This window comes from Schistocerca serialis, chromosome 4 (assembly GCF_023864345.2).
Source record: "Schistocerca serialis cubense isolate TAMUIC-IGC-003099 chromosome 4, iqSchSeri2.2, whole genome shotgun sequence".
Lineage (NCBI taxonomy): Eukaryota > Metazoa > Arthropoda > Insecta > Orthoptera > Acrididae > Schistocerca > Schistocerca serialis.
The window spans coordinates 688,792,597-688,808,009 of NC_064641.1; the positions used below are offsets into that span (position 1 = coordinate 688,792,597).

At 45.2% G+C, this 15,413-nt stretch overlaps 1 protein-coding gene and 1 pseudogene across 4 annotated transcripts in view; both read left to right on the plus strand.

The window, feature by feature from the left end:
• Nucleotides 1–15,413, plus strand: part of LOC126473185 (rab11 family-interacting protein 4) — a 939,113-nt gene that overhangs the window by 378,699 nt on the left and 545,001 nt on the right. The window lies entirely within an intron of this gene.
• Nucleotides 10,591–10,708, plus strand: LOC126475907 (5S ribosomal RNA; annotated as a pseudogene).

Sequence of the window (15,413 nt, forward strand, 5' to 3'; positions counted from 1 at the left end):
TTTTCAATTGGTTGTCATGTGAAATATGTTTTTTTAATTCAAATCTGAGAGAAATATCGTTGAACAGGTGGAACGTCAAAATCTTTTGACAAAGGTCAAGGAAGGTATTTGCTATAATTAGAGATAAAATAACAGCAGAGTGGAGAAAACTAAAAAACATTGAAGTCTGTAATGTACACAGGGAGCCGGTTATTATATTTAATATTAGATCAGATTACTTCTTTGGACTGAACACGCACTTGGATCCTCTGAAAACAAGTAAGGCCACCGATATGTGCAGAAGGGCCTGAAGAACGAAACCTTTCTGGCTACATACTTATCAAAGTGCTATAAAATCAACGGCTAAGAGCTTTCATACATTTTGAACTTCGTTAAAAAGAGACTAAAGAAAGAAAGGGAGATAGAGGACTAAACCAACAAATATTACCTCCACATTAAAGCTGTCCTCAAAGCGAAGGTTGGTTTGAACACCACAGTGTTCTGCTAGACATGGTCCCGTCGGAGGTGACGTCCCGTTTCCTTCCTCCGACCTTTGAGCGGACTTGCCCATTCATTGGGTAATCCTACAGGTTAGCGCGGACGCTAAGCCACGGTACAAAGCGGCATTTTTCACGTTAACAAACATAGCCAGAAGTGAAGTACAAGAGAAGTGGCAGAAGAAATTCCGTGGGCTACCCAAGTATCGAACCAACCGACATTTCCATCCGTAATCTATCATATGACCACCGAGTCACAAACCTCCACACCCGACACTGTTTATGTCGTAAGGGACGACCAGTGACACGTTTTATGTACACCACTATCTTGACTAATACAAAGCAGCATATTTGTTTCAGACCGAAGACTGGTTTGATGCAGCTCTAAACACAAGTCCTTCCTGTGCAAGCATTTGGACATGCTTACTTTAGCTATCCTTTGGTCTTCCACTACGATTTGTGCCCCCACCCACTTCCCTCCATTACCAGACAGATTGTTACATGATGCCTCCACATATTACATTACATCAGCTGATCTCTTCTTTTTATCAAGTTGTGCCATAGATGTCTTCTCTCCTCAATTCGCTTCAGTACATCTTCATTAGTTTGCAGTCAACATATGTCATCTTTATCTTCTAAGGCACCACATTTCAAAAGCTTTTTTTTTTTCTCTACAGTTTTGCATAGTGTAACAAATCAAAAGCTTGAGTGTCTTTCATAGGCGGTAAATCTATGAGATCGTGTCATTTGAATTAAAATGACTTCTTTGAAAATAGCATTAATAATTATAGCGCGAAGAGCATTTATAGAGCCCCCTTTTCTTCTCTCCAGTTACGATGATGACTACATCGCTTAGTAGAGATTCCGGCTGCCTCAGTATTTGTTGTCCAGAAGCATTTCGTAACCCATGTACGTCCATTGATACTAGCGTTTTTTACGAAAAACTATTTATTTGACAATACCAAATTTGTAAATAATTACATTCGTTAACAGATGAATGACTGACAAATGCAGTAAAAGAAACCTCGCTACATATATAGCTGCGAGACTGATAAACCTTAAGCAGCGAGCCATCTGTTGAGCACAGTGGAGAGCGCTGACTCGTAGTTTCGCCGTCTCCCGTAGAGCGGCGCTGTCATAGAAAGGCGAGCAAGCAAAGCAACATCCACTCAGTTTGTGATTCCGCCACGGTTTTAGAGCCGCACAGCTGATGGAATGTAATATGTGGAGGCATCATGTAATAATCTATTTGGTAATGGAGGAAAGTGGGTGGGGATACAAATCGTAGTGGAAGACCAAAAAATTGTTTCAGTACTTTGTTTATTTTATACAGGCCCGGATCAAGGGGTGGAGGGGGGGGTGGAGGGTGCAAAGCGGGGTATCTGCCCCTGGCGGCAATTTCAGTGTGCGCTAAATTCATATTCTCGAGGGAAAAAAAAAGGAAAAAAAAACCTTGTTTCACGAAGTGCCTAGCATCCAGTGCACGTTGGTCTACCGATTATTCAAATGATTTTGAAACAGACGCCAGTTGGTTTTTTAACATTTTTGAACGCATTCTAAGTTGATTTCTGAAGGAATCATAGGTTGATTTTTGAATGCGTGCATATTGTACGTGATGTCTACCTGGGCAATCCCCGTCGCATCTAGAAATAAAAATCCTTCCCGCATACAAAAGGGGACGGAGCTGTAGAAGCTGAACCGAGCAAACCCGAATGTGTGAATGCCAATCGCTGTTTGTTTATGTGGGTGACTGGCTGTGCGAATGATCAGCGTTGTTATAGTTATTAGCGAAATCCGTAGATTCAGGTTCCAGAGTGGATATAAACGACTAACAGGAATAAAACGTAAGAAAGATTACATTTTTTCTTGGTGTTTCCTAGATAATGAAAGTTTGACGGAAAATTTTGATTGGTCGCTAGTCTCCTGTTAACAGCGGCTGTAAGTACTATTCTCGGAATAGCGCGGAAGACACGTTGTACGAACACGTAGTAACACCTAATCGGGTAATAGACGCTCGATGACTGAAGGGGTGATTGTGGTAGGGATAATGAAGTTAACCGGAGAATACGTTTTGACAATTGCAGAAACAGCTACAGAATTAGTGATGACAAGATTGTTTCTTAGAACGAGGAAGGAGAAGAAACGGGGTCATCTCACAAAACCTATGGAAGAATACGGCGATTCCAAATTTATATTAAAGTTTCCTACTACTACTTTTCTATCTCATGCTTGAGACACTGGATCATATGAATGAAATGTGGAACTATTTCCTAACATAAAACTTTTTGCCTGTGGTAGGCGTAATAGGCATTTGATATTGGTACTTCGTGAATTATATTTTGTCGTGTTATTTATGCAAATGAAGTACATAAAAATGACTATTTGTGCCAAAATAGTCTCGCTTATTTAGCGTGTGTTACAATTGCTGTAATATTAGAAAGGTCTCTTTAGTTTTATCTAGCAGACAGAGACATAATAGACGTAACCAAATCGAGAAACCACACCAGTCTTGGATACATTCGTATTAACAGATTCTTTAGTATTAGACGACGAAATTTTGATTTTTCATGTAGCAAAACGTTTGACGGACTTTTTGATGAGGTAATAGATTGTTTCTCAGAAAGCTGTAGCAAGATTAGAGAGAAAAAAATGGTGGGACGTAAGGACTGAAGAAATATGTACGGTCTTGCTTGTGTCTTGTCTTTACTGGTTTTAAGTTTCGTATATTTAATCTCATGTCAAAAAAAAAAAAGTTATTAGCTAATATGCAATAACGACTGCAAATTTTCTGAAGAGTTCTTATTCTCGTCGTCACAAATAATCCCATCCAGTATTAATTGTAAGTTTTTCTAAGAAGGTAGGATGTAAAACGTGAGAAGAGACGTGGCACTGCACTTTGGCACACTTAAAAAAAAACAGGCCTTACATTTCCTCGAACATATATGTTTTATTTAACGAGCTCTTCAGAAAGATGTGCGCTGCAAAATGAACATATTTTCGAAAAATCAATTTTTTTGGTTTTACGTGTCGTCGCAATTTCTGCTGGTAAACGACACACGGGAAGGGCGTCGGCAGAAGACTCCTGCACCAAACGCAACATAACTTAATTTCAGTTAAATGATGAAAATGGATTGCTTCATCAGTTGTAAGTAACGTGCGACACTAGGCTATCATTTTTTCTGGTACATTTTGTCCAACAATTAAAAACCTCGCGTCTACCAGTTTTGAACAAGGTTTCCGTTGTTTACTTTGATTGTAAGGCATCAGCATCTACCAGTACATCCGCAAACCACTGTGAAACGCGTGGCAGAGTGTGCCTCCCATCGTTATCAGTTATTTGGGCTTCTTTCCTTTCCATCCTGTCTATGACTTGTCGACGGGACCTTGAACACTACTCTTTCTTTTCCCTTTCCATTCATGTATGTGCGCGGGAAGAGCAATTTCTTAAAGGCCTATGTGCACATTGAAACTAGTCTGATCTTCAAGATCCGTATGGGAGCGATACGTACAGGACTATTGTATATTGTTAGATTCCTCACTTAATACTGCTTCTTGAAATTACTGTCTCTAAGCTAGTCGTAGGTTGTGTTCCAAAAATGAACAGCATAGAGGCAGAAGTGATGACACTTTCTGCAGGACCTGACCATCATTTTGCAGGACAATGCTCAAGCACGTACAGTTCAAGCTGTTACTGATTTGTTTGACTGATGGGACTACTAAGTGCTATACCACCTACTGCACTCCCCTGACTTAAGCCAACGTAAGTTCATCTCGATTTGTAAACTGAAGAAAACACCTCACGGCATTCGCTTCAGACGTGCTACAAATTCGTCGGGCAATAGACCGCGCCGCTCGAACTGTCAACGCAACTGACACTGCTAAGAGTATCCTACGACTTCCACATCGCTGGCAACGGGTTATACACAATGCTGGTGACCACTTTGAAGGTCAATAAAACTTTGAAAGACGTATCTATTTTGTACGAGCTGTAAATAAATAGTTCCAACCCTTTTTATATTCGCTATTTAGACTGACGTTATTAATTTCGTGGAGTATTTTTCGGTCCCAAAAACAAAAACTATCTTAAATTTATTTACTTCTATGATTCTCTAAAATGTTGTTCTATTACGAAAAATCAATCTCTGTTAAAAGAAAACATAATCTTACTACCAGCAATTAAGGCTCTTGGATTAACACTGGCCTCTTGAACAGACTTGTTGGAATGAGAAGGCGAAGAAAATCTACGTCAACGATGTTCACAAACATGTTTTGGGATCAAGTACGTCATGATCAATTCAGTAAACTACAGAGAAAAATAAACAATGATTCTGAATAAAAAAGTCGGTGGGTAGACGAACGAATCAACTAACCACTTACTTTCGTTCGTCACAATTGAGACTCGCCTTTTTGTGGATGGAATGCATACTGCACACGTATTTTTGGCATTTAGAACATGTTTTGGTACTTTTTGTGTCTATAAGGCGTGGATTTGTTGACATCGTGACAGTTTTGACTGTTTGGCTGACTCGGTCCCGCTTGAACTTTTCCTGCAGATTCGTCGACCCTACTATCACTTTAAAAAAATTTGTCCATTGCAGTCAGTCAGCACATAGAAAAATTTCTAAAACTGATTCACTTTCTTTGATATTTGCCGAGTTGTTTTACAAAATCTCGATTCACCGTCTAGGTATTCATATTTGTAACCGTCTTTTGCATAAAAATAGCAAGACTGTCTTACGGTTTCTGGATTTTCCTCGCGAACATTGTCTTCTTCTGCCTCTTCATTGTCCTCTGTCTCACTATGAGTTTCACGATCAGATACTCTTGTTTCACTGTCACTAAATTCGGCTGCATCTCGAAAAGAATATGCTGTCTCCAATGAGCGAGCAGTCTGCACTAGCTAATAAGAACTAAAAAAATTGAGCAACCTTCAAACGTTGGTCCATTCTGGCTAAAACAGTTAAAGACAATTTGTGATGACATATAACAAAAGTAACGTTTATTACTTCGTGTGGTGATTTCGACTTTAACTGGTGTAACTTCGGTAACTACGGAAATAATGATCGCTTCCCACGGTTCGCGCCCCCCCCCCCCCCCCCTCTCCCCCCTCCCCCGTCGGAGGATCGAGTCCTCCATTGGGCACGAGTGTGTATTGTCCTTAGCATAAGCAAGTAAATTTAAGTTAGCTTAAGTAGTGTGTAAGCCTATGGACCAATTGAACCGTGGATTTATCTTCAAAGAACATTCTTAAAATTTTATTTTATTTACTAGCGATTCATCAAGAACATTAACACATTTAATCACACTAGGTGAGCGTGGAAGTAGTTGCCAGGGAGTAACTGATGAAATCAAAATCAAATTGCTTTTAACAAATGGGAATTTTATTCCTCAAAACGCTTTAAGAAACAGATTTAAAATTATAAGCAGAAAGCACTCTCTAAATATCAAGTTACAATTTATTCAGAGGCAGAAAAAAACAAATTATTGAGTGTATGAGCTTTCGGGCAGAGAACCGTGCTGCTCCCTTTTGACACGGCCGTAGTAACGACCGCTCACAACAACCTCTGAAAGACTACACTGGTGCAAATCTGCAACACACCAGATTACCTTAAGGTAAAAGTTTTAACAATTCACACAAGCACACAAACTATGCACCCCGTAGGCGGGATGGAAATGGTACAAAACACTAAAATTAAAAGATTAACGTGCCACCGAAGGTGCAACTAGATTTTAACGTCTAAGAAACGTCTTACGGTGGAAGGGTGGCAACTCTATACACTAAAATGACCATTTAAATAAAAGCCCATGAAATGCAATCTTATATAAAATTATACAACGTTGGCCAAACGAGTTAACGTGCTCTACAGTACACATAAACCGCCTCTCAAGATGATAGGCAAGATAAAAACAGTCCAGGAATTAGGCCGTTACACTCCAAGCAATAAATTCGTTAACACACCTAAGCCGACAAACATGACAGAGGCTGCTCCGAACGACAGAGACATACTAGCACTCCCACCGACAATCTGACCGATTTCCAACCGTCAGATCCAACTGCACAAACAACAGAGAATATCGGCCGATGTCGAGTAAAGCAAGATACCTACACCTTCTAACTCGGCCTCAACAAGATCAAGGCATCAAACACCACCCAAGACAAGTTTAAAAGAATACAGAAAATACAGGTCACAACTGTCAAATCACTACGGAAGAAGTCTGCGGGATCCACAGCTAACAAACAAATCGTAACAATCGAGTTTTAAAAGGAAGTCACTAATTACTCAACTTCAGGATCCTGCTTCGGAGGAAAGCGAAAAGTCGCTCTCGCAGCTAGCGCCTCCAAATGCAACAGCGGCCGCCAAAAGCCCCGGCCTAGCTTCGCGCTGTGGAGGCTACGTCGCTGCTCAGTTCCAACGAACCAACAAGATGCAACCACATCCCGACTCGGAAAATGGTGTTCATCCTGAGGATCCAAGACGTCGACTTGGACGACCGGCCGAGGAAACGACCAACGGCAGCCCACTTTCGCCGACAGCGGTCCCGGCGACTACTAACACCATACGAACGCGACTGTTGCTGGCTGCCAACTCTTCCCGACTGATCCTGGTGTCAATGCTCAGCAGACCACATGTCGCCATTCGACGACCAGCCGACCGACCGATCAACGACTTTTCGTCTGCGTCGACCACGGTCCCGGTGCGTACTTGCACCTTGCGGACCTGCCTGCTGCTGACTGCCAACTCGTCCAACAGCGGAGTAATGACGAACCCAACTCAGTTCACAACCCAACAGCGACTGAGAGCCGACTTACTAAAATGCGAATGTCTGTCTTCCGACTGAATCTGTCGACTCACTGCACCGACTCCCAGACTGACCCAGACTGACCAACAGCCGATTTTTTTTTTTTTACTGTATTGTTATTTTAAAGCCTGTACAAAATCAGGTAGGCTGGCAGCGGCACACTACGCCGCTCTTCAGCCATAGCGTTTACAATAGTAGAAGAAACGGAGCATGATAATGATACAAAGTGACGGGCAAAAGAGAGAGGTCACAGAGACACAAAAAACATGGAGTCGTTCACACGTGACGATAACAACACTGAAAACACGTTGGCACGGCGCACAGAACATTGACGAATCCGACGGCACAAGTGAACGTAGTAGTGGGACGGCGGACACCAAAAACGCTAAACGACGTCACACACACGAGACACAGAAGGCGATGATCTCCGGCGCGCGAATGTTCACTTTGCGTGTGCGAGTCTGGGGACCTGCCAAGAGAGGAGGAGGAGGAAGGGGAGTGGGAGAGCGAGAGGGGAGAGTAGAGATGCCACGGGCAGGGGAGATACGGGGGAGGGAGGAAGGGGGAGAGGAAGCCCGGGGGAAGAGGGGGGAGGGAGGGGACTGGGAAAAGGAAAAAGAAGGGAAGAGAAGGCAGGGAGGGTGCCGAAAGGAAAGGACACCGGAAGTGGGGGGCGGGGCTGGGTCAAAGTTGATAGGAGGGGTAGATGGAGGGGACGAGGACATCATCAGGGAGAGGGAGCTGGCGGAAGCCACCTTGGGAGAGGGTAAGGAGGGTGGAGAGATGGAGACCGGGCGGGACGTGGGAATACAGGCGCAGCAGCGGGCGGGGACGGGAGAGGATCGGGGATACGAGCGGGTAAGGAGGATCAAGTTTACGGGAGGTGTACAGGATCCGTATCCTTTCAAGGAAAAGGAGGAGGTGGGGGAAGGGGATGAGATCATACAGGATCCGCGTGGGGGAGGGGAGACGGATGCGATAGGCGAGGCGGAGAGCATGGCGTTCAAGGATTTGGAGGGATTTATAAAAGGTAGGGGGAGCGGAGATCCATGCTGGATGGGCATAACAAAGGATAGGGCGGGTGAGGGATTTATAGGTGTGGAGGATGGTGGAGGGGTCCAGACCCCACGTACAGCCGGAAAGGAGCTTGAGGAGATGGAGGCGGGAACGTGCCTTGGCTTGGATTGTCTGGAGATGGGGAGTCCAGGAGAGGCGACGGTCGAGGGTGACGCCAAGGTACTTAAGGGTGGGAGTGAGGGCGATGGGACGGCCATAGACGGTGAGATAGAAATCAAGGAGGCGGAAGGAAGGGGTGGTTTTGCCTACAATGATCGCCTGGGTTTTGGAAGGATTGACCTTGAGCAACCACTGGTTGCACCGAGCGGTGAACCGGTCAAGATGGGATTGGAGAAGGCGTTGGGAGCGTTGCAGGGTGGGGGCAAGGGCAAGGAAGACGGTGTCATCGGCAAACTGGAGAAGGTGGACGGGGGCCAACAGCCGATCTCATAGCGCCCCTTAAATGCACGTGAACAGGCAACCTTTCCCCTTCCCACCAGAGGGAGACACCAAAGCTGCGATTGCCACAGCGGCGCCACCGCCAGAAACGGCGGGCGACTGCTTCACACTACGCGCTGCGGCGCGCTCCTCAAAACAACAATTTTTACCACGGTTCACCGATGACTTCAGCAGTTTGGCCCCATAGGAACTTACAACAAAGTTCCAAATTTTCGAATGGTCGCTGGTTAGCAGGCGCATGCAGTATGCGGAAGTACGGCCAATACTAAAATTACATAGACGAGGAGTGGCAACGTTACAATAGCAATTTAATTGCAAACAAAACAGTGACGCGATGGGATAGTAAACTAACCCACGAATGCAGTTCAGAGTTAAATCCCTACTCACAGTCACTGCGCTAGTTGGATTACTGATAGCACATTAGAACTTAATTCCATCCGTACTTGACCGAGCGAGGTGGCGCAGTGGTTAGACACTGGACTCGCATTCGGAAGGACGACGGTTCAATCCCACGTCCGGCCATCCTGATTTAGGTTTTCCGTGATTTCCCTAAATCACTCCAGGCAAATGCCGGGATGGTTCCTCTGAAAGGGCATGGCCGACTTCCTTCCCCATCCTTTCCTAATCCGATGAGATCGATGACCACGCTGTCTGGTCTCCTTCCCCAAACCAACCAACCATCCGTACTGGCAGTTTTTTTTTTTTTTTTTTTTAGTCTGCCTGGTCTTCATTTATCTGTGTTTGTTCCCTTGCCTTTCTACTTCACAATGACATCAACAGTTGACTTGAACAATTTCAGAAGGGTTGATGTGTCCCTGGTGGATATGTTCCTCAGGTGACACCCAATGACTAATCCACGATGGAACTCACTGCCCTCTCCTGAAGCACCTACTGTGCTGTTACTGCTTCCCCACTGGAAACAAAATACTCCCCGCCTCCTTTTATACTGGCTGGTGCGCCTCTTCTGACATCTAATGATCAATTTCACTTCACTTAGGGGTCTCCAGATACGTTTTTCTTTCCCATGTGAAGTTTAAACGATACTAGAATCAGTCAAAAAGTTATGCCTCCTATTTCTGTCTGCTTAAATGAATTTTAAGTCAAAAATTCTAATTTTGCACTATTACGCAATGGTTCTTTTCCAATCCACTGGAATAGTAACATTCTGCTGCGGCAGATGACAGTACTGCAGTCGCTTCCAAAATAGCCGACATGGATGTCCGTGTTACACAGCGTTCTGTGGTAGAATTCTAGAATGCAGAAGGTGAAACGTCCACTCACAATCATGAAAGACAAAAATATGTACGGTGATACAAAAGTGAATATCACCACTGGTAGGCGATGGGTTTGTCGCTGTTGAAGGGCAAACATCGCTGGCTGACATAACGCGGAGCGGCAGGCCGGTGACTGCAGTGACTCTACACAACATTCAGCGGGTGGGTGACATCATTCACTGTGCCCGCCGGGTGATCTGTGTCGCATTACCTCTCCATGAGTAAACTGGGAAACAACAAATCTGGATGACTAGCTCTGGGCCTGAATCCGAATCTGCCGAATACAAGTCCAATGCATCATTGCCCCCCATTTTTTTTCTTACCTTTGCCAACATATCAGGGGGAGGGGGTGTTCAAACCCCAAAACCCCTCCTCTGGTTAAGCCCATGCTAGTAGATAAGTTTTGGTATTTGCACAGCAAACTAACTGACAGCGTTCGAAGTAGAGAGGACAGAAAATGCAGACTAACTTGGTATCCTAAGAAATTTTTTTGAAGGTATTTTCCTGGAGTGTTGCCTTATACAGCCAACGGCCTTGCCACAGTGGTAACATCGGTTCCCGTCAGATCACCGAAGTTAAGCGCTGTCGGGCTGAGCTAGCACTTGGATGGGTGACCATCCGGTCTGCTGAGCGCTGTTGGCAAGTGGGGTGCACTCAGCCCTTGTGAGGCAAACTGAGGAGCTACTTGATTCAGAAGTAGCGGCTCCGGTCTCGTAAACTGACATACGGCCGGGAGAGCGGTGTGCTGACCACATGCCCCTCCATATCCGCATCCAGTGACGCCTATGGGCTGAAGATGACACGGCGGCCGGTCGGTATCGTTGTGTCTTCATGGCCTGTGCGGGAGGAGCTCAGTTCGGTACAGTTGCCTTATACGGAATTAAAATATGGACGGTAAACAGTTGAGACACGAAGAGAATAGTAGCTTTTGAAATATGGTATTGCTTTATTAATAACAAATTTCGTAAGTTTCTTCCAATTGAATCTCTCATAAGTGCACACACCCAGAACCTTCGAACATCGTTCCTTAACTACATACTTCTGTTCCAAGTCTCCATTTATTAATGGTGTTACGCCATTAACTGTTCAGAACTGAGGCTGAAGACCACAACAACACCAAAGGGATCTAGAAATTAGTGAAAGCATAAATGGGCTAAATGAGTGCTGTCGTAGGTTCTACAACATGAGTTCACGGTACTGAAACAAATTCGCCGCAATCTCCCGCTGAGTGGTGGTACAAGGACGACGGTGACCCGCTACCAGTAAATTGTGCCACTCGCGTTTAGACGCTTTCAGTCTCGCTCACTGAGACAATTGTGGTGCCAGCTGTAGGTGGCCAGGTCCTGGCCGAGGAGAAAGTAAACAAGCTGCGAGACATCGGTGCCACTGCGGTGGGAGAATCAGAGCGTGCGTGGGACAGAGGCAGCTCTCAGCAGCGCACCGCGCGAGCTCAACCGTGAAAACGCGCGTGCAGCTCCGACCACGCTACGCCGCGTCACTCTAGGAATGCGGCGTGTTGCTGCTGCAGGAGCACGAACGACCTGCCAGCGGTGTCTTATCAGTGCAGCGGCGCGGAAAGAAGGTACGCCGTATTTGTGGAACGGTTGACAGTAGTAGAGGTCAGAATTCCTCATGTTACGAGGGTCAGTCAAAATGTCCCTTTTTTGTTATGTGCCAAGATTTTTCGAATGCAACTATGTAAGTTCAAAACCACAAGACTGGCGATTAATTTGTGACTTTTCAATATAATCTTCGTCCATTTCCACAGTTCTTTAACATGGGCATGTATTCCATTGTGCTAAAACGTTCTTCCTTCCGAAGGCATCTTCAAAGTGAATCGCACGATGAGATTCTTTTAGCACCCCGAACGAATTGAAGATTTATTGTGCCAGGTCAGGGCTGTATGGGCAATGAGGCAAGACTCCCCATCCCATTTTCACAATCTGTTCAGTGGTATGAGAACTGGTCAGTGGTCTTGCACTGCCATGCAAAAGACCATCTGACATAGCTTTTGTTGGGCGATGTTGCTGCAGACGTGCTTTAAGCAGTTTGACGGTTCTGACGCATTGGACAGAATTTATTGTGCATCCCTGCTCCAAAAAATCAACCATAACCACACCCTCTGCATCCCAAAATACTGTAGCTATAACTTACCCTGATGATCGTACATTTTTGAATTTTTCTTCTTCGTTTTCTCTGGTGCATTCTGTTGACTGCCTCATTGATTCTGGTCCGCAGCTCGTGGTCGCGTTCTCGCTTCCCGAGCACGGGGTCCCCAGTTCGATTCCAGGCGGGATCGGGGATTTTCACCTGCCTCGAGATGACTCGGCAGTGTTTGTGTTGTCATCATCATTCATGAAAGTGGCGAGATTGGACTGAGCAAAGGTTGGGAATTTGTACGGGTGCCCCACAAAACCAAACATCATCATCATCTTTGACTCTAGTTCAAAAAAAGGAACCTATGTTTCGCTTCAGGTCACATTTTTTTCCCTCCAAACGGAAGCCGTCAAAGAGTTGGAAGACAATCTTTTTTATTTGTTAACAAAATATTCCGTCAGTTCTTGGTAGAACAACATTATAATAAATGAAAAGCACCAGTCTGCTTTGTTCTACAATATTACTTTTATTGTTGACCGGTTTTCGGCTTACAAGGCCATCTTCAGATATTTACTGAGTATTATCAACAAAGAAGTTATAATGAAATTACAATGTTTGCAAACAAAATTGGAAGAGAAGTAACACGTCTAGGCTGAAGTAGAAACATACAGTAAGTAACATCTTTGACAGCGTGGTGGTAATGCAGTGAAAAAGTAAAAATTGAACAGTACATAAATAACAATGGAGTAGACAGGAAAACCTTTAAGACAGAATAGGAATAGCATGCCTACATAACAGTTTCTATTAATAATCAAAACTAATAAAATAAAATAAAATTAGTACTAGACAAGGCTACTTCAGGAGGTCTGAAACATGGAGAGTGATAACCAAACCTATTAAAAGAAGAGACAGTTATCAATTTAACTACAGAATACATAAGGAACAGTCAATGTTGTTTGCAAACATTGTAACTTCTTTGTTGATAATACTCAGTAAATGTCCGAAGATGGCCTTGTAAACCGAAAACCAGTTAACAATAAAAGTAATACTGTAGAACAAAAGCAAACTGGTGCTTTTTTATTTGTTTCTTTATTTCTGGTCGGTTAACATTCCTCCTAGCCAAGTTGCACAAACCTTACAGTCTTCCAGTTGTTCAATAATCCTCATCACACTGCCTTTACTGAGGGAGGTAATGCGACACAAATCATTTGCAGTCACCCGGCGGGCACAATGAATGGTGTCACCCACTTGCTGAATGTTGTGTAGTGTCGCTCCATGCACCGGCCTGCCGCTCAGCGTTACGTCAGCCAACTATGTTTGTCCTTCAGCTTCGTTACAGCGACGAACCCATCGCCTAACAGTGCTGATATTCAGTACTGCATCACTCACGTCTCCTAATTCCGCGGATGGTTTCTTGAAAAGCCCTTTCTTCCCCTCCAATACCAACAAATCCGAGCAAAGCTCCGTCTCTAATGACCTTCGCTGGCGGGGCGTTTGTTTAAAGCGCTATTGGAAATGGAGGATCAAATCCTCGTCTGGCCAGACAGGTTTGTCTTCATATTAGATCTCTCACATACTACGATAAACTGATCAGCCAGAAAATTATGACCACCTACCTAATAGCCGGTACGTCCATCTTTGGCACGGATAACAGCGGCGACGCGTCGTGGCATGAAATCAACGAGGCCTTGGTAAGTCGCTGGAAGGAGTTGGCACCACACCTGCACATACTCACAGGTCACCTAAGTCCCATAAGTTCCAGAGAGGGGGCTACGAGCTCTGACGCCGCGTTCAGCCACATCCCAGAACTGGCGAGATGAGGGGCCTATACATCAACTGGAACTCGCCACTGTTTTCCTCGAACGACTTCACCACACCCCTGGCCTTGTACACGGCGCATTACCTTATTGAAAAATGCCGCTGCCATCGGAAATCATGATCGTCATGAAGGGGTGTAAGTGGTCTTCAACCACTGACGATACTCCTTGGCCGTCATGCTGCCTTGCACGAGCTCCATTGCACCCATGGATGCCCGAACGAATGTTTCCCAGAGGATAATGGAGCCGCCACCAGCTTATCCACATCTCGCTGTACAGGTGTCAAGGAGCCGTTCCCTTGGAAGACGACGGATTCGTGTCCTCCATCGGCATGATGAAGAAGTTATCGGGATTCATCATACCATGCAACACTCTGCCACTGCGCCAACGCCCAGCGGCGATGGTCTCGTGCCCATTTCAGTCGTAGCTGCCGATGTCGTGGTGTTAACATTGGCACATGCATGGGTCGTCCGCTGCGGAGGCTCATCGTTAGGAATGTACGGTGCACTGCGTGTTCAGACACACTTGTACCCTGCCCAGCATTAACGTCGGATGTTAGTTCCGCCACAATTCGCCACCTGTCCTGTTTTATCAGTCTGCCCAGCCTACGGCGTCCGACATCTGTAATGAGGAGTGAAGTGACAACGCACTTGACCTTGAGAGGTGGTATGAGCCCCCTCTCATATTTCTATCTTACTCTGAGTAATTCGATTTTCCTCTCTAATTGCATGCGGTGAAAAGTTGCTATTCCTTCACACGCGGACCTCCCATGCAGTGTCTCTCGTCACCCGGGTGGTCCGGTGACAGGCGGGTTCTGCTGATCTTGAAAGCGTTAAGCCAACGAGTGTGAGGGAGTCGAGTGGATGCTGTCTAGACGCCGACATTGTCATAAGATCTGACGGAGCGGCTGGGCTAGAGATTCTGTTACTTCGCAGAAACTTAGTGAAAACACTTTCTGGTGGGCTACCAGCGAGGCGTGGGAATGACTTGTCTTCCAAGGCAGTCTTGACGGGCAAATTCCCGCGTTTTCTGCAAAATCATAATATGATTGGCTTGCTCAGGGGATAGCTCCGTGACGTAGCAAAATCGGCGAAGAAATTGGCGCCAAGTATCTCCATTGGTGGAATAGTAGTGCGTCGGCAATAGAGTGGAATTTTCCGCCGGTTTTCGAGTTGCTGATTGGATCGTTTAACCACTGCCACTGTCGTGGGGGCGGCAATGTTCTGTGTTCGGCTTGTACAGGTGCTCTTGAGAGAGTGGGCTCTCGCCTTTTGGTCTGAGTAGGTTACAAGACTGAGCTCTCGCTGCTCTGGACAGCCTGCCTTCCGTTGACTGTCTGATATACTTTCATTTAATTGTAACTGTTTGACAAAGTTGCTGATGTTTCAACTTCAACGTAACTCTCCGAGTACAGTTGGCAATTGAGCGTTCTG